Source organism: Hyaena hyaena, unplaced genomic scaffold (genome assembly GCF_003009895.1).
Source record: "Hyaena hyaena isolate Hyena2069 unplaced genomic scaffold, ASM300989v1 scaffold_170, whole genome shotgun sequence".
NCBI classification, from domain to species: Eukaryota; Metazoa; Chordata; class Mammalia; order Carnivora; family Hyaenidae; genus Hyaena; species Hyaena hyaena.
Window position 1 is genome coordinate 2,888,009 of NW_024080802.1, and position 16,961 is coordinate 2,904,969.

Consider the following 16,961-nt stretch of genomic DNA (forward strand, 5'->3'; position numbering starts at 1 on the left):
GGGATTTAGAAAAAAGAAAAAACACCTACAAGGAACTTTTTCTACCAATTTACAATCTGAGATTAGTGCTCTGTCTTCTCAACTGCATCAACAACTGTTAGATATTCAACAGGAAACACAAATACAAGTTGAACAGGAGTTATCTGACATTATGAAATGGTCAAATTCTACCAAATGATTCCATGACCTCAATTTACATATTTGGATTATTGGAGCTCTTTGCTTGTTAATTTTTTTGTATTTCACATAACCCTCTGAATGATCTGCACCATAGTGGCCTCCTTCAGATGCCATGAATGATGACTGATTACCCTCCTCAACTCCCATTAACCAAAAGACTCTTCAAACAAAAAAGGGGGTATGTGGGAAACAGCTATGTCCTGGTTATGATTATAGGGAATGTGATACATTGTTTTCTAGCCCTGATGTAAACAGCTGACCACTATCTAGTTAATGCATATTTAGGGGTTGAGGCCTGCCTGAGCTCATAAATTCCTTAGACCATGTTATCTATGGAACATCTTATCTTGTACTCCAACCTGCTTTTGTCATCTGCTCTTTCATTGCCTTGGGAATGAATGCCTTTTTTTTTTTTTTCAGGCTTTCTATATGTTCTTACTGGCACATAGCCACTGACATATTGTTCAATGTTTTCCCTGTAATGTATGCCTAATAAATAAGAGAGCTTGAGAGCAGCTGAGGGAGACTTCCCTCAGTGTCCCTCTCACCTCTCTTGACTTGTGGAGTCTTGAGCAATCCTTTCTGCTGCCCTCGTCTTTGCTGGACAAAGCTGAAAGCTGAACCCACACATGAACACTAAGCCAGCTCTGCAAGAAATATATTAAAGAGGACCCTTTGAGCAGGAAAGAGAGACCAAAAGCAACAAAAAACTAGAAAGGAACAGAGACAATCTACAAGAATAGCTATTTCACAGGTAATACAATGGCACTAAATCCCTATCTATTAATAATTATTTTGAATGTAAATGGACTAAATTCTCTCATCAAAAGACATAGGATGTCAGAGTGGATTAAAAAATAAGACCCATTAATATGCTGCTTACAATAAACTCATTTTAGATCCAAAGTCACCTCTAGATAGAAAGTAAGCAGATGGAGAACCCATTTATCATTCTAATGGACATCAAAAAAATGCTTGAGTAGCCATATTTATATCAGACAAACTAGATTTTGAATGAAAGACGGTAATTAGAGATTAAGAAGAGCCCTAAATCATAATAAGGGGTCTATCCAACAAAAAGATCTAACAATTTTAACTATTTATGCCTTCAAATTGAGAGCAGCTGAATATATGAATCAATTAATTAAGATACTCATTGATAATAATACAACAATGGGAAGAGACTTCAACACCCCACTTACAGCAATGGATTGATCATTTGAGCAGAAGATCAATAGGGAAAAATGGCTTTGAATGACACATTGGACCAGATGGACTTAACAGATATACTCAGAGCATTTCATCCTAAAGCAGCAAATACACATTCTTTTTGTGTGCACATGGAACATTCTGGGTGATGACATACTGGGTCATAAGTCAGGCCTCAATAAGTACAGAAATTTTGGAACCATACTATGCATATTTTCAGACTGCATCCCTATGAAACCTGAAGTAAGCCACAAGAAAAGAAATGGGAAGACCACAAATACATGGAGGTGAAAGAACTACTATGGAATGAATGGGTTAGCCAGGAAATTAAAGGAGAAATTTTAAAAATACATTAAAATTGTTGAAAATGAAAACATAATAGTCCAAAACCTTTGAGAGGCAACAGAGGCAGCCCTAAGAGGGAAATATATCACAATGCAGGTCTTCCTCAAGAAGCAAGAAGTCTCAAATATACAACCTAGCCTTACACCTAAAGGAGGTGGAAAAAGAACCTTTAAGAAAAAGCCCAAAACCAGCAGAAGAAGGGAAATGATAAAGATTAGAGCAGAAATAAATGTTATTGAAATGAAAAAAATAGTAGGACAGATTAACAAAACCAGGAGCTGGTTCTTTGAATGACTTAATACAGTTGACAAAACCCTGGCCAGGCTTATGGGGAGAGAGAGAGAGAGAGAGAGAACCCAAATAAATAATCATGAATAAGAGAATAGATCATAATCAAGCTATAGAAATACAAACAATTATTAGAGAATATTATGAGCAACTATATGCCAACAAATTGGGCAATCTGGAAGAAATAGACAAATTCATAAAGAACTCAAACTATGAAAACTTAATCAGGAAGAAACAGAAAATTTGAACAGATCCATAACCAGAAAATAAATTAAATCACTTAAAAAAAAAAATCTCCCAGTAAATAAGAATGCAGATCCCGATGACTTTACAGGAGAATTCTACCAAACATTTAAAGAAGAGTAAATACTTACTCTTCTCAAACTGTTCCAAAAAATAGGTATAGAAGGAAAACTTCCAAATTCATTCTATAAGGTCAACATTACCTTGATTCCAAAACCAGACAAAGACTCCACTAAATAGAATTATAGGACAATATCACTGATGAACATGGATGCAAAAATTTTCAATAAGATACTAACAAATTAAATCCAACAGTACATTAAAATAATTATTCACCATGATCAAGTGGGATTTATTCCTGGGCAGCAGGGCTAGTTTAACATCTGAAAGTCAATTGATATGATATACCACTTTAATTTTTTAAAAAAGGATAAAAACCATATGATTCTCTTAATAGATGCAGAAAAAGCAGTTCATAAAGTATAGCATTCTTTTTTGATAAAAACCTTCAAGAAAGTAGTGATAGAAGGATCATACCTCAATATCATAAAGGCCATAAATAAAAGACACATAGTTAATATCCTCCTTAGTGGGGAAAAATTGAGAGCTTTTCCCCTAAGGTCAGGAACAGAACAGAGATGTCCACTCTCACCACTGTTGTTCAGCATAGTACTGGAAGTCCTAGCCTCAGTACTCAGTCCACAAGAAGAAATAAAATACATCCAGATCAGCAAGGAAGAAGTCAAACTTTCACTCTTTGCAAATGACAAGATACTCTATGTAGAAAACCCAAAAGACTCCACAAATAATTGCTAGAACTGATACATGAATTTAGCAAAGTTGCAGGATATTAAACCAATGTACAGAAATCTGTGCATTTCTGTACACTAACAATGATGCTGCAGAAAGAGAAATCAGGGAATTGATCCCACTTGCAATTGCACAAAAACCATAAAGTGTCTAGGAATAAATCTAAGAGGTAAAAGATCTGTGCCCTGAAAACTGCAGAACACTTATGAGAGAAATTGAAGACAACACAAATAAAGGGAAATACCTTCCATGCTTATGGATTGGAAAAACAAATATTGCTAAATGTCTATACTACCCAAAGCGATGTACACATTCAGTGAAGTCTCTATCAAGAAAGATAACACAAGATTTTTTCACAAACCTAGAACAAAGAATCCTAAAATTTGTATGGAACCAGACAAGATACCAATTAACCAAAGTAATGTAGGAAGAAAAAAAAAGCAAATCTGGAGGCATCGCAATTCCGGAGGCATCACAATTTTGGACTTCAAGCTGTGTTACAAATCTGTAATCAGCAAGACAGTATGGCACTGGCACAAAAACAGATACATAGATCAATGGAAAAGAATAGAAAACCCATAAATGAACCCACAACTATATGTACACCTCATCTTCGACAAAGCAGGAAAGAATATCCAATTGAAAAAAGACAGTCTCTTCAACAAATAGTTTTGGGAAAACTAGACAACACACAGAAGAACGAAACTGGACCATTTTCTTACCCCATACACAAAAATAGATTCCAAATGGATGAAAGATCTAAATATAAGACAGTAAACCATCAAAATCCTAGAGGAGAACACAAGGGGCAACCTCTTTGAACCTCAGCTGTAGAAACTACTGACTAGACATGTCTCCAGAGCCAAGAGAAATAAAAGCAAAAATGAACCATTGGGACTTCATCATGATAAAAAGCTTCTGCACAGTGAAAGGAACAGTTAACAAAACTAAGAGCAACCGATGGAATGGGAGAAGATATTTGCAAATGACATACTGGATTAAAGATTAGTACCCCAAATCTATAAAGAATTTATCAAACTCAACACCCCCAAAATAAATAATCCACTAAATAATAGAGCAGGAGACATGAATAGACACTTTTCCAAAGAAGACATAGAAATGGCTAATAGACACATGAAAAGATGCTCAACATCACTCATCATCAGGGAAATACAGATCAAAAACATGAGAAGATATCACCTCACACTTGTCCAGAATGGCTAAAATTAACAACTCAGGAAACAACAGATGTTGGGAACCCTTTTATGCTCTTGGTGGGAATGAAAACTGGTGCAGCAACTCTGGAAAACAGAGGTTCCTCAAATAGTTAAAAATAGAACTACCCTACAACCCAGCAATTGCACTACTACTAAATACTAGGTATTTATTCCAAAGGATACTAAAATACTGATTCGAAGGGGCACATTCATTCCAATGTTTATACCAGCACTATCAATAATGGCCAAATTATGGAAATAGCCTAAATGTCCATTGCCTAATGAATGGATAAAGATGTTAAATATATATGAAATTTTGCGCTTTGCAACGATGTGGATGGAACTAGAGCGTATTATGCTAAGTGAAATACATCAGTCAGAAAAAGACAAATACCATATGATTTCACTCATGTGGAATTTAAGAAACAAAACAGATAAACATAGGGGAAAGGAAGGAAAAATAAGATAAAAACAGAGAGGGAGGCAAACCATAAGAAAAATGGCATATCATTTTTCATAATATTCTTTTATAATTGTTTGTATTTCTCTGGTGTTGGTTGTGGTCTCTCCTCTAGGTAAAGGAAAAAAGAGAAGGAGGCAAACCATAAGAGAATCTTAACTATAGAGAACAAACTGATGGTTGTTAGAGGGGTGGTGGGTGGGGGGATGGGCTAACTTGGTGATGGGCATATGGAGGGCAGTTGTGATGAGCACTGGATGTTACATGGAAGTTATGAATCACTGGGTTCTACTCCTGAAACTAATACTACACTGTATGTTAACTAACTTGAATTTAAATATAATCTTGGGAGAAAAAAAAGACAAATAAGATAGAAAACTTTAATGAGAATTTTTTAATGTAGGGAAAGATATATTAAACAAGATTTTTAGAATGCAATCATAGGGGCATCCAGGTGACCTGGTTGGTTAAGCGTCTGACTCTTGACTTCAGCTCAGGTCATGATCTCATGGTTCATGAGTTACAACCCTGCACTGGGCTCTGTGCTGGTGACACAGAAACTGCTTGTAATTCTCTCTCTCCCATTCTCTCTGCTCCTTCCCCACTTGTGCTCTCTCACTGTCTCTCTCTCTCTTTTTAAAAATAAATAAACATTTAAAAAAACAAATGCCAATCATAAAGATAAAGACTGATAAGTGTGGCTACACAAAAATTAACAACTAATTTCAACTCAAGCCCCATAAAAAGAGTAAAAAGAGAAGTAATAGCAAGATCTTGATCTTTTTTTAATTTATTTTTTACATTTATTTATTTTTGAGAGACAGAGTACCAGTGGAGGAGAGGCTGAGAGAGAAGGAGACACAGAATCCAAAGCAGGCTCCAGGCTCTGAGCAACATTCCGCACAGAGCTTGATGAGGGGCTCGAACCCACAAACTATGAGATCATGACCTGAGCCGAAGTTGGACACTTAACTGACTGAGCCACCCAGGCGCTCCACAAGATCTTGATCTTGAAAATATTCTCAAGGATGAATAATTTCTTTCCTAAAAATATATGAAGATATTGCATACAAAATCCTGTGTATGACCTTTCAAAATTCTCAACTGTGGTAAAACACACATAGCAAATAATTTATCATTTTCACCATTTTAAGTGTACAGTTTAGTCATATTATATGTATTCATATTGTTGTGCAATAAATCTCCATAACTCTTTTCATCTTGCAAAACTTGTACTCTATGCCCATTAAATAACAACTCCTCATCCTCACTCCCTTAGCCTCTGGCAACCATGATTCTACTTTATGTATGTATAATTTGACAACTTTAGGTCTACGGTATAAATGGAATCATACAGTATTTGCCTTTTTGTGACTGGCTTATTTCACTAAGCATAATATCCCCAAGGTTCATCCATATTACAACATGTGTCAGAATTTCCATCCTTTTTAAAGCCAAACAATATCCCATTGTATGCATACACCACACTTTATCAATTCATTCATCTATGGACACGAGTTGCTGCCACTTTTTGACTACTTTGAATAATTTAACTATGAACATGTAGACAAATACCTCCTAGAGACTTTGCCTTCAACTCTTCTTTTAGGTTATTTATTTATTTTTAGAAAGTGAGAGAGAGAGCAAAAGCAGATGAAGGGCAGAGAGAAAGGAGAGAATTCTAAGCAGGCTCATCAGTGTGGAGCCCGATGCAGACCTTGATCCTATGAACCATGAGATCATGACCCGAGCTGAAACCAAGATTCAGACACTTAAGCAACAGAGCTCCCCAGGTACCTCACTTTCAACTCTTTTGAGTATAGACCTAGAAGTGCAATTGCTGGATCATATGGTAATTCTAGTTTTGTGCCATGCAGTTCTTGATAATGGCTCCACCATTTTACATTCCCATCAAAGGTTCACAAGTGTTCCAATTTTTCCATGTTCTTGCTAACATTTGTTTTGTTTTGTTTTGTTTTGTTTTGTTTTGTTTTGCTTTGCTTTGCTTTGCTTTGCTTTGCTTTGCTTTGCTTTTACAGTGGCCTTTCTGACAAGTATGAGGTGATACTTCAGTGTGGCCTTGGTTTGCATTTCCTTAATGATTAGTGATGTTGATCATCTTTTAATGTGCTTATTTCCATATGCTCATCTGTATGTGCTTTTTGGAGAAATGTCTATTCATGTCTTTTGCCAATTTTTAAAATCGTTTGCTTATTTTTGTTGTTGTCACATGGATGACTTCTAAAATCCAAAGAGATGAGCAAATAAGAGTATCAAGGAAATTTTATGCATTATAAATTTAATATAAGCTTGAAGTAGGCCAATTTAAATGACGTAATGTTTTATGATTACATACACATTTGTTAAAACTATAAAGAAAAATAAGAAGGTAACAAAATTCAGGCTGTTGGTCACCTCTTGAAAGGTAAATAGAAACATAAGACTGAGAGCACATTGGAGCTTCGTTAATGTGAAGTGTTCTACTCCTTAATATTCACATCATTCACATGGATTCACATGGATGTTTACATTGTCATTATTAAATAGTTCATATGTACTATGTACAATTCATTTCAAAATAAAAAGTTTTATAATGGGGAAGAAAAATATGGGGAAGAGAGCATTGGTGGATAGGAAGCATCAGGTTGATGAATCCTTTATTTAAAGGAAAAAATTATTAAATGAAGAATTTTATGAAGAGTGAAGTTAAGGTTGTATAATATTTGTGTATGTGTGTGTGTGTAATGTATAGGAACAGAAAACGTAAAATCTAAGTATCATTTACATCTGAAGACATGGGTGAAATCAAATGAAGAAATAAGCCATATAGAATTCATTGCTTGATATTTTAAATTTTATTTTAGAGAGAGGGAGAGAGAACAAAAGTTGAGGAGAGGGGCAGAGAGAAAGAGGAAGAATCTTAACCAGGCTCCACACTCAGCTGGTAGCCCAATGTGAGGCTCAATCTCACAACCCTGGCATCATGACCTGACCTGAAATTAAAAGTCAGATGTTCAATGAACTGAGCAACCCAGGTGCCTATTAAGATTTTTTTAAAGTAATCTCTACACTCAACATGGGGCTCAAACTTACAACCTGGAGTTCAAGAGTCACATGCTCTACCAACTGAGCCAGCCAGGCACCCAACTGCTTAATATTATTGAGTGAACTCTGAAACCAATGAAACACAAATATATATGTAAACAATATTTTAAATAGATTTGCAAAACTGAATACAGATTTTGGGATCATTTTTTTAAAATATTTACAGGGGCGCCTGGGTGGCTCAATTAGTTGGGCGGCCAACTTCGGCTCGGGTCATGATCTCACGGTTTGTGGGTCCCCACATCAGGCTCTGTGCTGACAGCCAGCTCAGAGCCTAGAGCCTGTTTTGGATTCTGTGCCTCCCTCTCTCTCTGACCCTCCTCTGCTCATGCTGTCTCTCTCTCTCAGAAATAAACAAAAAACATTTAAAAAATTTAAAATAAAATAAAATAAAATAAAAAATATTTACAACTCAGTTGTTAAGAATAAAAAGAAAAATGAAAAAACAAATATTCTCCAAATCTTTATCTTCACCTTCCATGAAAAGAATTTAAAAAATCACTTACCAAGATATGGAAACAATCATATATATGTACTATATATATATGTATATATGTACATATGTATATATATGTATGTATGCATATTGTGTACATAGGCACACACACACACACACAAATGGAATATTTTGCAGCCATGAGAAAGGAGGATATCCTGTAACAATATGGATGGACACTGAGCACATTAAGTAAGATAAGTCAGAGAAAGACAAGTTCTGTATGACATCACTTATATATGGAATCTAAAAAGTCAAACCCATGAAACACATAGAGTAAAATGGTGGTGACTGGTGATGGGAGTTCAAGAGATAAGACTGATGTTATTTAAAGTACAAATTTGCAAAGAGTAGTAAATAGGTCATAGGAATCTAATGCACGGTATAACAGATGTAGACAACAATATTGTACTACAATCATCAAACTTACTAAAGAGACTGAAACTTAGTAAAACCACTAGAAAGAAATGACAATTGTGTAATGTGATAGAGATGCTAAATATTGTTACAGTAGCAACAGAATTACAATATATAAATGTATCAAATTAACAAATTGTACACCTTAAACTCACACAATGTTATATATCAAATATGTTAAAAAAACAACAACAACAAACCACTTACCATTAGGGGTTACTGGGGCACCAACTATTTCTCTTGAAAATTGATAATTAAAGAAAAATGTTAAGTCTTTATCCTTCCTTTGTAACTGTACTGTATAATACAGAAAGCAAAGAGCCCTGATAGATGAAGAAAATATTTTCCACTGAAAAATTCTACCTAATATGAGTAAGCAAATGATATGACTAGAAAATTACCATTTTTGCAATCCTTTAAGAAGTGACTCAGGCAAAGGTCATCAATGATTAGATGAAACAAAAATAAATAAAAGTTCATGGGAAAATCTGACATGAAGAGATCAAGCTCTCACCATTCGAACTGAGTGAACAATCTTACATACATGAAAAGCCAGAAAGTAAATGCTTCCTGATATGAAGGGATATGATCAGCACAGAATGACCTTTGAAGAATTTCCACTTAAGAAAAACAAAGATTGGGGTATCTGGGTGGCTCAGTAAAGTGTCTGGCTTGGACTCAAGTCATGATCTCCCAGTTCATGAGTTAGAGCCCTGCATTGGGCTCTCTGCTGCTGGTGGAGCCCACTTCAGATCTTCTGTCCTCCTTTCTCTCTACCCCTCCCTTTTTCTCTCTCTCACTCAAAAACAGATAAACATTAAAAAAGAAACTCAGATCAACAACAAAAACATAATTTAAATCTAATTAAGGCTTAAATCTAAGTTCTCTGGAAATATTGGAGTATTAAAGAAAAGTTAGGAAATAACATAAGGAAATATTCTGAAAGTCTAGAATGTGGAAAATTCCACAGAACAAATGGTATGATTTTTTAAAATGCTTATTTATTTATTTTGAGAGAGAGAGAGAGAGAGAGAGAGAGAGAGTGAGGAGGGGAGTGGCAGGAAGAGAGAGAGAAGAGAGAATCCCAAGAAGGCTCCATGCTGTCAGTGCAGAGCCTGATGCAGGCCTTGAACTCATGAACTGTGAGATCATGACCTGAGCTGAAATCCAGAGTCAGACGCTTAAACAACTGAGCCACCCAGGCTCCCCACTGGAATGACTTTTATATCAAATCTGTGTATTGTTTTCTCACTAGAAGACTATAGTTGCTTCTAAAGTGATTTTTCTGCTTTTAAAAATCTTATTCTTCTTTAATATATAGTCACGCAGATAATATCACAAAATTTCCTGGCAAGCTATAAAAGCAGAATCACTCGATAACCAATTAGTAAGCATCTACTTAGCTAAACACTAGAGGTGTACAAATAAAGACATGTAATACATAAAATCCCTATCCTACCCACTTTAGCCCTCTACTTCTCCCAGGGAAAGGCAGATAGCATTCCTTTTTCCTTTTCCATATTTTTATTTCTCCTCTGTTTGCTTTTCATTTTTCTCTTCTTTAGTTAGCTAAAGTGTTGTGGATTTTCATAAAGATTTCATTGTTATATCTATTATTCTAATTATTCAATATTGTTTAATAAACAAAAGTAAAAAGAACATCAGAATAAAAATTTTTAAATATCTAATTCACACAATCCTCAAAAAATTATGAAGTAGGTGTTGCCAGTATTTTCAAAATTTCAAAAGAGACTCACGAATAGTTAAAGCATATGCCTAAGAGCATATAAAGTAGAGAAGTAAATATTAAACTTTTTACTTCTATGCTAAATTCCTCTTGTATTATCGTTATAATGTTTTCCATATTTCCAAGCCAATTCTCAAAGTTTAGCTATAAATATGGATTAGCAGAAAATCCTGAAGGCAGTTTTACCTAATCAGAACTACTTTATCCACAATAATTCCATAATGGAAAATAACAATAATATATATATATATATATATTGCATATAGCTTCTTAACATTTGGAAATTTTACTAATTTTAGTAATTTCGTTTTAGTGTTGTGCAAGTCAATACACCCACCATGCTGAGAAAAAAAATAAAGCAAATAAGTCTAAAATAGGAGATTCATTTATAGTCTTGGAGTTCATATCTTTAAGATTTTTCAAATTTAATAGAATGTGTTTTATTTAATCTCAAGTATTATGCCCTTATTATAAATGTAGGTCTTGGGGCACCTGGGTGGCTCAATTGGTTAAGCATCCAGCTTCGGCTTAGGTCATGATCTCATGGTTCATGAGTTTGAGCCTTGTGTTGGGCTCTGTGCTGACAGCTCCAAGCTGGAGCCAACTTCAGATTCTGTGTCTCCTTCTCTCTCTGCCTCTCCCCTGCTCATTCCCTCTCTCTCTCTCTTTCTCTCTCTCTCTCTCTCAAAAATAAATAAACATTAAAAAATTTTTAAAAAATAAATGTGGGTCATTTATGGAAGACTTTATCCAACTTTATTTAAAGTAAAAAAAACTAATTGTTTCTAATTAAAAGTATTTGCTAGATTGAAGGGATATGCCTAATGCATTCAGAAAGTTTATAAATAGTAAAAATGCAAATATTTCAACTTGTTACTAACAAATACTGTCAGTTTCAAGGAATAGAATGAGTTGATACTTTCTAAAATATTTCAGATCAAAGAGAGAGAAAGATTCTAAAGTCTACATAACAATGAATACAAAAAGAAAAACTATAGCTCAAACACAATATAATTGCAAAGCTTTTAAATAACATATCAGCAAAGAGAACTCATCTGCTTATTAAAGGAATAATACAGTACAATAAAGAGGAATTAATTTCAGAAATGAAAGAAAGATTTAATTTTGGGTATCTGTGATATAATTTCCTTAATAATAGGTGAAAAGAAAGAAAGCTTCAATCATCTTCACAGGGGTCAAAAAGGCATTTGATATGTCCTCCGACCATTATTATTTTTTAAACGTTATTATATTAGGTCTAATAGGATATATCCTTGACTTTATATTTAAATATATATCAAAACATAAAAAAAACCTTTAATGATTGCTGTTCTAACAGGTGTTAGGTGATATCTCATTGTGGTTTTGATTTGCATTTGCATTTGATTTGATTTGCATTATCCTACATGAAATAACTCAGAAAAAGACAGATACTGTATGATCTCGGTTATATACAGAATCTAAGAAACAAACAAACAAACTCATGGAAACAGATTAGATTTGCGGTTGCCAGAGGCAGGAGTTGGGGTGGGCAAAATGGGTAAAGATAGTCAAAGGGTACAAACTTCTAACTATGAGATTAATGAGAACAATTGAGGGCAGAAGATATGAACAGACACTTCTCCAAAGAGGACATCCAGATGGCCAACAGACACATGAAACGATGCTCAGCATCCCTCTTCATCAGGGAAATACAAATCAAAACCACACTGAGATACCACCTCACACCAGTCAGAGTGGCTAAAATGAGCAAATCAGAGAACTCTAGATGCTGGCGAGGATGTGGAGAAACGGGCACCCTCCTACACTGTTGGTGGGAATGTAAACTGGTACAGCCCCTCTGGAAAACAGTGTGGAGGTTCCTCAGGAAACTAACAACAGAACTCCCCTATGACCCAACAATAGCACTGCTAGGAATTTACTCAAGGGATTCAGAAATGCTGATGCATAGGAGCACATGTACCCCAATGTTCATAGCAGCACTCTCCACAATAGCTAAAACATGGAAAGAGCCTAAGTGTCCATCCACGGACGATGGATCAAGAAGATGTGGTTTATCTATACCATGGAATACTACATGGCAATAAGAAACAATGAAACCTGGCCATGTGTAGCAACATGGATGGACCTTGAGGTTGTTATGCTGAGCGAAATAAGTCAGGCAGAGAAGGACAAATATTATATGTTTGCACGTATAGGAGGATTAGGAGGAACTTAACTGAGGAACAAGGGGGAGAAGAAGGGCAGAAATTGTGGGGGAAAGGGGGAGAGGCAAACCATGAGAGACTCTTGAATGCTGACAAAAACTGAGGACTGATGGATGTGGTGGGGAGGAGGGATGGGCATGGAGGAGGACATTTGTGGGGATGAGCACTGGGTGTTATGTGGAAACTAATTTGACAATAAACTATTTGTAAAAAAAAAGAAAATAAGAACCATTGAGTGCCTGGGTGGCTCATTTAGTTAGGCCTCTGACTCTTGATTTTGGCACAGGTCATGATCTCATGGTTCATGAGACTGAGCCCAGCATGGGGCTCTGTGCTGACAGCATGGAGCCTGCTTGGGACTCTTTCTTCCTGTCTCTTGGTCCTCTCCTGCTGGCATGTAGATTCTCTCTCTCTCTCTCTCTCTCTCTCTCCCCCAAAATAAATAAAATAAACTTTAAAAAAGATAAATCTATGAGACATGATGTACAGCATGGTGATAATAGGTAATAATACTGCATTATATATTTGAAAGTTGCTGAGAGTAGATCTTAAAAGTTCTCATCACAAGGAAAAAATTTTTAACTTTATGAAGTGATGAATATTCACTGCTTATTTTGGTAATAATTTCACACTATACGCATACATCAACACATTAGTTTGTACACCATAAACTTATACAATCTATTATATATCAATAACATTGGAGGAAAAAATGTCATTACAACACTAAAATTGTAATAAACATTGTCGTGAAATTCAGGAAAGGATAAGGATCCAGAATTTTTCCTTCTTTCTTACCTGGTTATGAGGAAACACATAGGGGTAAATAACCTAAAGTAAACACATTGTTGTAATGGGTGATTGTTCACACCCAACCCCAAAGAGTCTATTTCCCTGGACTGCTGCTGTGTCTATCTGGGGCCAGATGAAAAAGGGTTGTTTCATCATGACTTGCTATCCTAAGACCCCCAGGAAGATGCCAAGAGTTACCTACTGAATATTGAATGGGCACTGCTTTTTATACTATAAAATATATGGACTTGCTCTAAAACCTCAGGGATCTGATCTACAACGCTCCTGTCAGGACACACCTGAGATTCCCTATCAATTATACCCTTTATTCCACAAATGGTACCCACATGTTGGAATCTAGAGAAAAAAAATTTGGAGAAAACACAAATTATCAAAGTTGGTCCAGCTAAAAATTAAAAAAAAAAAAACATGAAAGATCAACAACCGTTAAAGAAATGGGAGGAGTAGTCAAAAGTCATGTTCAAAAATTGCAAATTTTAGTATTTCAAACAGACTTGGAAATTTTACACAGAATGACTGGGTTGTAAAGTAAATCTTAACACCTTTCATAGTAAAGATATTCCATAGAGAAAATTCTCTGGCCATAATTCAATTATGTTAGAGGCTAAAAAGATAAATTTTCAAAATATATGTTATTTGAACATTTCATAATGTTATATATCTCCAGATAACTCATAGTTACAAGAGAAATAACTATGAATATTAGAAATATTTTAAACTGAATGATAACAAAAACCTTTCATTTAAAGTTATGGAATATGGGAAAATGGTGACAGCTTAAAATTAGCTACATATGCAATTGAGTATGTTTTTAAAAAGAACACAATAAATCCAAACAAAGAAGTAGGAAGGCAATAAAGGGCAGATATCAATAAAACTGAAAACAATACAAACCAACCAAGTAGATAAGCCTCTGGTGAGATTAATCAAGAGAAAAACTAGAAAATGCAAATATATAAATCAAAACCAACAATAAATGCAAAGTTTAAATGAGAATAAGATTATTTTATCAACAACTCTAAACCAATAAATTTGAAAACTTGGATGAAATGAACAATTTCCTATAGCAATATATCTTAGAAAAATGGAATGATAAAGAGAGAACCTAGTATGATTAATAGATTGAAGCATTTGATAACAAAAATTCTCCATATAACTGGTGAATACAGTAAAAATGGTGTTGTAAGAGAAGCCTTCATTGGACAATGAATGCTTTATTGGACAATACTTGGCCTCCTTCAGATTCATCCTATGACCTCTCCTGGGGGTAAAACTTAGCACAACCAACTGGGAAGTGTTGTGGAAGTCCTAAATGAAGAAGGTAATTGTACTATTTCACAGTCTATTTTCTACTGAAATTATTCTGAGGAATTAAAATGCATTTGGAGGACAACATCTATCAATTTAATGGTTTAAATAAAATAAAGTAAATCACATATGCAAGATATAGTTTATCATATTTTCTTTACTCAGCTGCTCTATGTGCAGCAGGATTCCCTTTAAGTCAAATATCATGTCTAAAGTATTGGTGAAGCTACAGAGTTGAGATTAAACCCTTGGGTTAAAATGAAGATTCAATGGTAAGACCAGATATTTGAAGCAGGTTATTTACATTAGGACAAGCAATTTTTATCACCATGCCTCAAATATATAATGCTTATTAGCAAAATTTGTGCTTTAATTATTGAAGCATATCTGCTCTTGGCTAAATAAGGATAAAGGGAAGGAGAAAAATAAATTGATTTCTGCTTCGTTGCTTAGGAAATAGAGTGTAAGAAGTGTGAGAAGGACAAAAATGGAATTCCAGTGAATTTAAAGATTCTATTCACACAAGGAAGATAATGTGTTGAGGTAACTAACCAAATAGTTATTTAAAACAAAACAAAACATTATTATTAAATTATCTTAACTTCCTGAATAGGCATTCAAGTTCAGTTTTTTTTTAATTTTAATGTTTTTTTTTTTATTTTTGAGAGAGAGAGGCAGAGCACAAGAGAGGAAGAGAAGGAGACATAGAATCCAAAGCAGGCTCTGGGCTCTGAGCTGTCAGCATAGTGCCTGATGCAGAGCTCGAACTCACCAGTGGTGAAATCATGACCTGAGCCAAAGTCAGACACTTAACTGACTGAGCCTCCCAGGCACCCCAAGTTCAGGTTTAATTAAAACGATCAAATAGACTAAGTTTGCTTTCAAGGTCCTCCTATTCCTTCTTTTGGTACTTCTTTCTGCTTTTTTTTTTTTTTTTTAACATTTATTTATTATTGAGACAGAAACAAGAGCATGAGTAGGGGATAGGCAGGGAGAGAGAGAGACACAGAAACTGAAGCAGGCTCCAGGTTCTGAGCTGCCAGCACAGAGCTGACGCAGGGCTCGAACCCATAAACCGTGAGATCATGACCTGACCCGAAGTCGGACGCTTAACCCGGGCACCCCAGTACTTCTCTCTGCTCTTGCTTTCTTTTTCAGACATCAATCCTAATACCCCCTCTTAATTCTTGTCTCCCAGCTTGCCTCATTCAGGCACTGTCCCATGTTCTAAAATAACTTTCATACTTTTTCTTCAAAATTTAAGAATTTTCACTTGTGACTTATAGCATCTTCAGCTGTGACACATCTAGCAATTGACAGTCACATCTGCAGCCAATTCCCATGAGCGTTCTGAGCATGAGAGCTTCAACTCTTTCTTCTTCTCTCAAGAAACAATTAGAGGATGCAGAGGTCTGAACAGTGTACTGGTCTAAGAAAAAAGAAAAACAAATCCTCTCTAGAGTTTAAAGTATATTATTAGTAGTGTCGCCTTGGTGGCTCAGTCCGTGAAGCGTCGGACTTTGGCTCAAGTCATGATCTCCCAATTCAGGAGTTTGAGCCCCAAGTCAGGATTTGTGCTGACAGCTCAGAGCCTGGAACCCATTTCAGATTCTGTGTCTCCCTCTCTCTCTGTCCCTCCCCCACTCACACTCTGTCTCTATCCTTCAAGAGTAAATAAACATTTAAAAAAAGTACATTATTAGCATTAGTATTAGTAGTATTAGTACTAGTAATAAATTTGTGATACTTCTAAACTTATCACTACATCATTGTGTGAAGATAGCATAGTTAAAAGTGGTGGGAATATAAAGTACAGCTTAGGGAATGTAGTCAATAATACTGTAATAATATTGTATGGCAACAGATGGTAACTATAGTTACTGTGATGAGCATTTCATAATGTATGTCATTGTTGAATGACTCTGTTGTATACCTGAAACTAACATCATATTTCAGCTATACTTCAATTACAAATAAAAATTTTAAAAAAGAGTAGTGATTTAGAGGAAGAAATTCTTGTTGGGCTGATTCACCCTAAGTACTAAGTACTTAGTACTAAGGCAAATAGTACTGATACTTTCTCTTAGAAAATCTTTTTATTTTTTTTATTTTTTTT